Source organism: Micropterus dolomieu, linkage group LG22 (assembly GCF_021292245.1).
Source record: "Micropterus dolomieu isolate WLL.071019.BEF.003 ecotype Adirondacks linkage group LG22, ASM2129224v1, whole genome shotgun sequence".
In the NCBI taxonomy this organism is placed as follows: Eukaryota; Metazoa; Chordata; class Actinopteri; order Centrarchiformes; family Centrarchidae; genus Micropterus; species Micropterus dolomieu.
The window spans coordinates 26,341,283-26,352,474 of record NC_060171.1 but is presented as its reverse complement, the minus strand read 5'-3'; the positions used below and the strand labels follow the sequence as shown (position 1 = coordinate 26,352,474).

The 11,192-nt window shown below is 40.1% G+C and overlaps 1 long non-coding RNA gene across 3 annotated transcripts; it reads right to left on the bottom strand.

Annotated features, from left to right (window-relative positions):
• Positions 1-4,039: 4,039 nt before the first annotated feature.
• LOC123962023 lies at positions 4,040-10,690 on the bottom strand. 3 transcript variants are annotated; one of them, XR_006822833.1, is made up of 4 exons: positions 10,593-10,690; positions 6,740-7,453; positions 6,359-6,383; positions 4,040-4,157 (listed from the first exon to the last, which is right to left on the bottom strand). It is a non-coding gene; the product is annotated as an uncharacterized LOC123962023 (long non-coding RNA). The 3 variants fall into 3 exon arrangements; XR_006822834.1 differs by having other exon boundaries at positions 6,359-6,802; positions 7,326-7,453; XR_006822832.1 differs by having other exon boundaries at positions 6,359-7,453.
• Between the last annotated feature and the right edge of the window lie 502 nt (positions 10,691-11,192).

The following is an 11,192-nucleotide window of genomic DNA, read 5'->3' as shown; positions in this document are numbered from 1 at the left end:
ATCTTTGAAGAGCTGATTTATTTGGCTATTTTTTTAACCCGCTTTTTTAATATCCTAAGCGTAGTACAGTATACACTGGTCAATTCACTGATACTATAATCATATTGTATACATGGCGAACCCACACACACACACACACACACACATCACATCACACAGGGGGATGCCCACTGAATCTCCTCTCTGCTGGTAAACAACTCCTCAACCTTTTTCCACTCTCACCTTCTGTGTGACTTATCTGCCCACATGGAGAGTTTGCATGGTTGCATCACACACACACACACACACACACAGTCGTTCTGTCTTTCTTTTCTCTCACTCACTGTCTCTGTTGCTTTCAGATACGTGGCACAGAGAAAAGAAAGAGAGGGTGAGTGAGCTGGAGACAGACTTTTCTCCTCCCACACACCTAGCTTTCTAAAACAGGCTTCTCTGCTGTATCATTGCAAGCCTTTATGGACCTCTTGTTCCCAGTGTGAATTATTAACTATCGCTCCACAAGCCCAGACAGGCTGGTGGAGAGGAGAGCAGCACTCAAACACTCAGCTTAAAAGAAGAGAGCTTAACTTTTGTTTTTCCCTCTCACTTTCCAGCCAGCAACACTTGTGGAAGAGTCCTCTCCAATACCGTCTGCTCATAAACTGCCGAATGTGCAGGAGCATCTCTTGTGCTGCCTTCTCTCCTTTTAATGTAAATAATGAATGTTGTGTATGGTAAGAAGAAACCTACTGCTGACTGATAGAAGAAACAAAAATCAATAAGAATTTATCCAGGTGTGTGTGTGTTCATGCACATGTGTTTGCTTGCGTGTGTGAGTGAGTGCAGTAGTAGGGATTATCCTGTTACTGTTACACTGCTTTAAAGCATCAGTCTCTGATTTCTCTAAGCTCCTCCAGCCAAAGACTCTCAGCATGCTGAGGAATAGGTTGAATGGGTTTGTGATCTCCTCTCCAGCTTCTGTCATGCTGTTTTGGTTCTGACTTCTCAGTGCTTGATAGCAGAAGCCCCACTCATTGCTCACTACGACCACAGCAAATGGTGTATGGCCCAAAATGTCATGAACGTGACTAAGAATTCAATTTCAGATAAAGGTAATGATAGTAGCGCTACAGAAAAGGTGATTAACAGAGACACTGATGGGGTTATTATCTTTGCAGGTATTCATATTACATTTAACATTAAATGTTGCCATTTTAATGAATTCCTGAAATGCATCACCAAGTCTGTCAAGGGAGGTATTGAACCACCGCATGCAAAGAACTGATTTAATGAAGAGATGAGCTTTAAGATGACTTTTTAGATGGGAAGATGCAACATACACAGCTCCATCGCAGTCTCCTCTGGTGCATCGTGTCTCCAAGCTACCATCAAGGCCGCAAAGTGCAAACGCTGCATTTACTGTACGACAAGGCGAGCCTCTGGTTCAGAGAGCGGAAGCGATTTCATCATCTGATTATTATGGATCCCCAGTTCCTTTCAACGTATCATTTCAAGCGTGTGATATGTGACTCTGCCTGTTCACCGATGGCCTCAAATAATCAAAGAGAGGGACTGCACAGACGTGACTCAGACAAGAATGGGCACTGAAAGTTGGCTGGTTCTGCTTATTTGGTTTTACTGTATGTGCCGAGGTTTTGAGATATCAGACTCCGAGATTTCTGCCATCACCTCGTAACAGTGGAATTTTACGACTACCTTCTAAAGACAATAATAGTCCCTAAGAAAACTGTCGACAGCTTGATGTGGATTATCCAGAGAAATGATCACATTGTTTCTGGAAACAGATGCTGTAGAATCTTTTTTTTGTATTAATTTCATATTTGTCATTCTAGAGAGCAGCACAAACAAAATTACAGTCACCTCCATTTGTATTGGGATGGAGGCAGAAATCTCACAGACATGGAAAAACCTGGGCATATAAAACAAAAACATGGACGCTGCATGGAAAAATAACAAAATCAGATACTTAGCGCTATGATTTGAATGTAATGGTAATCAATGAGAGGCACACACAGAGGTAGTTTCTACCTGCAGTTAATCATTGTTTTCTCTTTTAGGTGTAATGTGGAGTTAATGTTGAAATTAATGCTTGTTGGAGACATGCTCTGTATATATACAGTCTTAGATTAGATGTAATGTATGTACATGTAGGTTGGGATTTTTGATATTGTGTTGCTGTTTGTTTGGAGGTTCTGTTGTCTATACAGGATACAATAGACCATCATGGAGGACATTTTGACATGTCACTGCAGGAAAAGAACAGGTGTAAATAATTACATGAATGATGGCTGAATTCCATTCAGTTGCTTCAGTTTAAGGGTATCGTGCACACTGGCTCACTGTCATAGTGTCATGGCTTAGCGGGACAGTTGACTAAAGCAGAGCCGTCATTAACGTTAGTAACACCTTTTTCCTACCATGACAACACAAAAGGTCTGTTGTGGTGCAGCATTTGTTTTATATTTTATTTTATAGATCGTTATTATATTTATATTTTATATTTAATATGATTTTTTAAACATTTACTACATCTACATCTTCTGTATGTTTTTTAAATCATGTTTGCCTGTAATGGACATTAATGGTGATGTAATACCATTTGATGTAAACGAGGTTAAAGATGTAGGAGCCAAGACCTGCTCAAAACCGCAGCTTTGTATTTCTTTTTATTTATTTATTTTGTTACAATTACACATTTGCTGTGTTTGTTGTTGTTTATTTCTTCTGGTGTTCCCAATAGAAACTGGATACCTCTGCCTTAGGCTAGACGCTTATTCAAGGTAGACAGCTCATCATGATGACTGACAAACGCTGGGGCAGAAACTTGACCATATGAGGGGGAGGAGGGCAGGACTGAACATACCTCCTTCCTCAAAGTGAAAAGTTGCGAATCGCACATTGATGGGAAGTCCTCTGGCACACAAACATGGCTTTTAGCCAGCTTGTGTATGATTTATATAATATCAAATATAACATAAAAAAGCTGAGAAAAATGAAAAGAAGAAGTGTGCAGCAACACTACAAGTACATTTGCATCTTTTGATTGGCTGTGTGATGGTAATTACTGTATTCCAGAGTTGCAAACCACACAAACACAAAGCACAAGAACAAACACATACACCAGATAGCTACAAATGAGCCAATTACTGTGGTCTGCAAGTTTTACTCTGAGATATTGTTTACTTTATGTGTTTGGAAGAGGAACAAAAGCTAATTTGTTTTGAGAATAAGAATGAAGGGAAAAGAAATTATGCAAAGTGAATACCAGACAGCTGGAGAGAGTATGTAACTCAAACAGTCTTTCCTCGTCTTTTCAATCTTTCTTCCTAAACTCGTGAACCAGCTAGCTTGCCTGCAGCACTGTGTTCCCTGCAGCAATGTCTTGCGTGACAATTAGACATAGTTGGCCTTTGCCACCTCTCAGAACAGCTCTGCCCATCCATATGTTGATGCGCCACAATATCTCTGTACCATTCAACAGTACACAATGATTGTAGGTTAAGTGTAATTCAATATGCCTCATTCACTGCCATGTGCACACTATATTTTGAATAAATAAGAACAATAGGCAAGTGAGCGAAATGTAGTTAAAGAGAGAAACCTAGTCAGTGTTGGTCAGTGTCAGATGACAATAAAGACTGAAGATACAGACGGAAAGAAGGATTAAGTGTGACCTCACTACAGTATATTTTTCTGTGGGCTTTCCTTTCGGACACTCTCGTGCACACATGCATACACACACTTTATTTCTGTCAAACAGCTCTTGCTAGCTTTGAACAGCTTCCAATGCCTGAGGTCAAAAGAGCACACTTCAAACAGGAAAAAGAAATGATCGTCCCCCTCCGCTTATACAAGCTACCGTGACACATATAAACACCACTATACACAAGGGTTTCAATACTATTTCAAATGATTTTTCGGGCATATATGTCTCTGTCCAGGAAAATGAACACATGCATCATTTTAACAAATCACCACAGAGCTTTTCAAGGAATAGTTTGACATTATAGGAAATACGTTTATTTACTTGCCGGTGCCTGTTGCCAAGAGTAAGTTGAGGAGATCGATACCACTGTCATGTCTGTAGGCTGAATTTGAAGCAAGAGCCAGCAGCTGGTTGGCTTAGCTTAGCGTAAAGAGTGGTAACAGCTGGAGGACTGAAGGGAAAAGCAAGGTAAGCAAAATTCATTATAGTATATATATATATATATATATATATAAGTGTGTCCAGAAATCAACATACCATATCTTAGATAAAATAAACCGTACTATGGAATGGTTGAATGTTCAGGTGTTAATATTAAAAACATGTTTACAATATGTCCAAGTTCTTTTTTGTCAACACAGGGTTATCGGTACAATAAAATGCTTAGGGCAAGACTCAACAACATAAACAACCAAAAATTTGTGAATGTAAAAACATCTTTTCTGATTATCCAGATGTTATGGGGGAGGAATAATTTGCTTGCCCAGGCAGATTCTGTGTATAGGAGACACAGGGATCAATTATTTCTGCTCTCCAGTTTCGTCTTATGGTTTCCTGTTTGCTATAGAAGCAAGGTACATTATTGATGACTTCATGAGGGTCCTCATAACATACAGTTCATTTAAATAGCCACTGTACTGAACATTGCTTGCTGTTGAAGCTGCCACTGATCTGACCGATGACAAAGCCAGATTCATGTTTTTTTTTCCTCGCTCTTTTTCTGCTTATTTCTTCTCCCGTCTCTTATTATTCTGCTTGCAGCTGACACAACTCCCCCTGCTCGCTCCACTACACTCCTCATGTCGTGTTCTGAGGTGGGAATTAAGTAGTGCTGCTGTTTGAGCTTAGGATGGGAGAGAGGATGGAAAGAGAGCTGTGGACGTGGATATGGATTTGATGAGAACGTTTGGATGTGGATGCATGTGTCCTCTTGCTGGCAAACACACACACACCTCCAGTTAGTCTTTGGAGGCAATGGAAAATCTTAGCCCTACCTTCGGTCAAACACTCACTGACATGATCACACTCACCTTTAACTAATCTACACTGAGCAAAATTATAAACACAACGCTTTTGTTTTTGCCCCCATTCATCATGAGCTGAACTCAAAGATCTAAGACTCTCTATGTACACAAAAGGCCTATTTCTCTCAAATATTGTTCACAACTCAGTCAAAATCTGTGTTAGTGAGCCCTTCTCCTTTGCCGAGATAATCCATCCACCTCACAGGTGTGGCATATCAAGATGCTGATCAGACAGCATGGGTATTGCACAGGTGTGCCTTAGGCTGGCCACAATAAAAGTCCACTCTAAAATGTGCAGTTCCATCACACAGCACAAAGCCACAGATGTCGCAAGTTTTGAGGGAGTGTGCAATTGGCATGCTGACTGCAGGAATGTCACTGTCATTGAATGTTGATGTTCATGTTAGTCCATGGACATGATGAACGCTGCATTTTGGTTGCTGGATACTTCACGAAGGAGTAAGTCTCTGGAGCTCTTTAGAAAAGACTGACTTTCTCTTCTCCATGACAGTGAACCGTGAGCATACTGACTGTTCTGTCAGAAAGAGCCACAAGCAACTTGCCTCTGACTTATGTTACATTTTAGTGTTTTACAGATGTTGGCCGGGGCTCGGGGCACCCAGCTTGAAACCAAATCACATACATTTAGACTATTCTGTGTAATCTCCTTTTGATAAAGTAATATTTTTTCAACCAATTTGACAAAATATAAACAAACATTTCAAGGCTCATGTGTAGCCCACAGCCAACTAACACTGTCAAACTTTGAAAACACTGTTTTAGATATTAAAGACTGCTCCAACTATTGATTTATTCAGTGCAGCAATTAAGACATAAATTTTGCCACTTTAGTGACATTTTTCTTTCTTAGTGAGTTCTTAAATATTGGTATTTTGTATTATCATGTAGCAGCTGCAGTCTGATAATCAGTCAACACTGAGTCGTGGAGATGCTCAATGAGGTCTACAAGCTTTGTATTTTGTGCCTGAAATTTGGAAAGTTGTACATTTCATTTCCTTCACAGTTGTTTTTGTTGTCACCCAAGAACCTGGGCCCCAGACTAACAAGCGGAAACCAGTTCAGGTTGAGTCCAAATGAGCAATGAGTCCACAAGCTACAGCACTGCCAAGCCTCCAAAATATGAGAGAAACAAGCTCCAAATTGCCTCTGTGGAAATATTTTCTTCCCTCCTTTTCCTTTTAAAGTCATTTCACGCAACACTCCTGAAAATGATAAGAATGGTTATGGATAGATATGACTCTAGTGACTGTAACTGAGCATTGTCACCTTCATCATGATGATGTTGATAACAGTGGTGCATATGGCGTTGGTGTTTGTGATGACTCACCCACTTATTTTATCTTTGTTGCGTCCTCAGATGATGTAGGCGTTTAAAATGGAAAGACACAAGAAGTGTTAGAGACAGTTTGTTTGGTAATGACAAATATCTGGTTTAACTTCTGTGTATTGTGTTATAGCGAATGAAAGAGAAATGGGCAGCAGTAGAGGGGCAGACTGATAAGGTAGACGACATAACGGCAGAGTCATTGTTCTCAGAGTGAGGCAGACTACTGGCCAGCTAATCCATTTCAGTTGTCGAATGAGTGAGAAATAACAGGACGGTGTGTGTGATCAATCTCATACTAAACACCCATGGGCATATGCTCCACTGTAGGCTACTATGTAGTGATGGAGGGATTCAATAAGGTGAATCTGTCTGTGTCCTCACTCCTTCTTCTTCTTCTTCTTCTTCTTCTTCCCTCTGTCATAGAGACCGATTCCGTGCATATACCTGTGGCAGCGAAAGCATTGCTAAATTCCCACACCACACAGAAACACAGGGGCAGTTAGGCTAAAAAATGACCACTCTATATGTACTATAGCATGCTCAGATGTTTAGAGGGGACATTCCGATTAACAATGATAGCAGCTGACTCACACACCACTCCAGATTAAACAGGGAAAAGTGCAAACATATCACTGACTAGACACAGTGGCACGCACCACAGTCACTGGCCAACATGTGCAGACAGAGGAATGTTTATGCATGAATGTTTATGAATGGGCACTTCACACTGTAGGTTGATAGTAAAAAAAACAAAAACAAATCTGTTACTAGGGGTGTAAAGATCAACCTTTACGTGCACACTAATAAACACATTAAACTCATATAGCTGAACACACACTCTCATAAAAAGAGACAAACACATGCATGGGAATGTTAAGTAAGAACCAGAAAGTGCCGCCCTGCAGAGTTGTGGCACAATTTAAATGCAGCCCGCTCCCTCAAGAGAATCAATACTTATCCAATTAACTTAATACTGATGAATTGGTGGCCATTGCTGATCACCAGGACAGATTAGGTTCTTCGTCTTCTTGCCAGCGATGTTATCACTCTATCAAGAGCTCTATTTTGATCCCAGGGTACTCTGGATTCTGTTACCTGTAATGAAATAGAGAAGGGGAAAATCATAACTGAGTGAGAACTTGAGACTGTAATGAGCGTCAGCAAGGATTGTGTTTCCAACTGTCCGGCTACTGTTTCCTTTGTCTCCTTATAGACAAGAAACTTCCAGGATCAAATCAGGGCAGTGGGGAAGAAAAACACTCCTGGGGGCTTCAATAGACAGTCCGACCCAAAGATGCCTGGACTAAAATCTGACAGAAACTTAACTTGTTTCAGACATCTTGGGTGTGGTTTCTACTGTACTCCACACTGTGTGGAGATTTAAAGTTTGTGGTGCTGCCGTAAAGAAATCATATTTACACCACCTTCGTGAATAAAAGAAATGGCCTTCCCAATCTCTCTTGTGTAATTAGTTACGATCCAAGCAAGCTGAAATTTAGCAGTAATACTGTATGTAAAACTGATCCAAGATTTGAAAAACAGGTCAAGAATATTTTCTTAGCTTTGCCTTCTTTTGCTGAGAAATCCCTCCAGAATTAGATCATTTATCTCACTTGGCGAAAACTTCTTTACGTTTATACGTTATATCTCCTCCTATGGGCTCCTTTCATTCCTGCCTCAGTAAAGAGCGCCTCACATCTTTAGGATCGTAGAAAATGCGGCAGCAAAGCTTTCAGCCAAAAGCTGAGACACAAATTGAGTGTTGAGTGTTTTTCCAGTGGCTGCTTGATAGTTTTCGAACAGTCTTCCTAACATTACCCGGTCTCTGAGATGGAAAGAGAGGAGTGGAGGTTTGTAATGGGTTGCTTATTTTGTTTCCATTTATTCTTTAAGTAGATTGAAATAGGCCAGTCAGCACCACTCTGCAGTTCATTTCAACAGAAGTTTGTATCTGAATCTTTTCACAGAGCACATTTAAAGGTGCCACAGAATACTCATTTTCAGGTTCATACTTGTATTTAGGGTTTCTACTAGAAAATGTTTACAAGCCTTAATATTCAAAAAACACATTATTTTTCTCATACTGTCCATAGCTTTAGCACCTTTTTTCACCCTCTTTCTGAATCACTCTTTCTCACACTTGTCTCTTTAACGCCCCCCTCCGTGAAAGCCTACTGGCTTCTGATTGGCCAACTTCTCCGAGAACAGCAGAGGGGCGGGGATTAGCTGTACTGCGCAAGGCCTGCTATGCGAATCTAGGCTGCACAAGTACTGTACAAAAACACAACTTTAGCCGGCTAGAACCAGCTGCTCTGCCTCTACTTTTTGTGATTTATGGAGTATGTATGTTACCAGCTACTTTATCCGCTAACTGCTGCTAACAGCAGCTGCTGCCAGCTACTCAGTTAGCTATGCAGCTAGGCGTCCTAGTGCTGATTCAGCCCGGACTAGCGTTGTGCTCCTGGGGTGTGTTGGTGTTGTCTAACATTAGTACAGAAGCTTTGGAGCTACCTACCGTTAGCAGCAAATACAGTTAGCAGCAACTAGTGGTTACTGTAGCGTGAGCAACAACTAACGTTATCTGTCCATCAGGAAACTTCATAAATTACAGAGTTGAAGCAAAGCAGCTGGAGGACATCAGATGGAAAACCACAAAATATTTACCTTTCCTTCATAACCGTGAAAGCCCTTTCTGTGAGACATACTGAACAAACTCCAGCTCTAGCCCTATGAGCTTGTATGACCACTTATCTGGAACATGAGCTGGTATGTGTACATTTTGGTGGCGTCACATCTAGCATTTGTTGGCATTCGCCTGTTTTTCCAGTATCTTTAGCATGAGTGAGATTTACATATGAAAGAGGAAACAATGGTGATTGAGGCTCACGGTATGTCAGTTACATGTGCTGAACTCTTTTTATTCAACTATGCCATGGTAAATACAGTTTTCCATTCTACCTTTTAATCATTTTTGTGCATGTTATGTGATGTATCCAGAAGAACACAAGTATGCAAAACTTCAATCTTGAAATGAATAGAATCAAACTAGGATGAAAATAAGAAATTCAAATTAATGACAGAAATGGACAAACTGAGAAGACTGAGAAGACAGTCGGTGCTGCCCACCTGGTAGCTGCTCTATAGGATTCCTTTTATACTGAAACAGATTTTGAAGTCAGTAGGGAGCCCTGTTGATAAGCTTTGAACCTGATTTGAATATGAATTATTTCAGCCTAAGCAATGTATTTGACACTGTATCATTTGGACTGATTTAGTTCACTGAAGGGTGTGCAGTCCTGAATCTTTTTACATTAACAGTCTGTTTGGATTCTGTAAATCATCCATCGCTCATCATTATAAAGACTGAGGTAATATAAGTATTTATCAGAATGCTGCCGTTGTAGTTCCAGCGCCCACTCCATTTTTATCCATCTCAAACACAGCAATGGCCAACACACTCTCCAACTTAAAACATCAATATTGGATAATTCTGCAAACTCAGGATTTCGTCCAACAGCAAAGTTCTTTAATTTCTTATTCCATCACTACAGCGTGGGGTGCTCTTGGCAACCAGAAAGCACAACTGGATGTTATATTCTAGCTATTTTGAAACAACATTTGGCCATATAGTAATTTATTTATTTTTCCAGTTTGCTTGCCCAAACCAATGGTATAGCTAACTAACTGCTTTAGTTAAACGTTTGTTGTAAACACATGCTAGCTAAAAGATTACTTTCCTGCTAATGAAGAGCTGGCTGGCAAATCCACTGTTATTTATCACTATGCACTATACATATAAATTGACTTGTAATTATCTTTACTGTATTCTTGTGCTAAAGCAGAAAAGAGAGTGAACGCTTAGCGTTCTAGTGCGCAAAGTGCTTCGATCAGCAGCTTAACGTAGTTATGCCGCGCACCGGTACAAATATTTTCCTTGGGAGATGACAAACCAGACAAAATATTTTTAGCCAGCTTACACTACTAACAAATGAAAACACAGAGAGACACTGGCTATATATTGGCCATCAAGAAAAGAACAGCAACTCATAAGTTTACAGGTATGATCAAACAATCGCAAATAGGCCTTTTCATTATTTATCAACACAGCGGCAAAATGTCCAGAGATATTACACAGACAGGTCACAGTAAGTGCGTTTCCAACATACAAGTGGTAAGAAATGTAACTTCCATCCCTGATCCTACTCAGACAAACAGAAAGTAACTTGTAACTCACCCATCAGAAGTTCACTCTACTTGCCTTTTCTTAACAAAGTCAAACTGTTGCAACAAAGATGATGTGAGTATTTTCAAGCACGTTATCGCACATGACAGGGAAAAGATCATCGGACCAACAGAATTCCCAGCATGCCTTGTGACTTCATAACTTTTGAGAACAAAACATCCAAATTAAATAAGTCGCTGGTAGAAATAATAATTATTTGATGAAACATTCACTTTTGGAATATTTCAATAACAATAAAAACACATAATAGTAAAAATATAATATTATAAATGAAAATAGGGTAACCATGAACATTATATATGAGGTAGGAGTGAACTAATAGTTGAGTGAGGTGCTGGTGTGCATTTTTATTAACCTTGCGACTGGTGCATTTTTCTGGGGGAGGAGCTGGTTTTAAATAAAAGTTATCTGTTCATTATTTTCTCCACCTCTGTGGGGAGTGAAGGTGGGAACTGGATATACACTATTTTACACAAGGCAGAGTGTGCTGTGGTGTGATTTGAGTTGTCTGCCCAGACCAGTTTTATTCCACTACACTCACACGAAGTTCTTGTAAACAGATGTATGAGAATGAGGGCTACAGTTTGGATC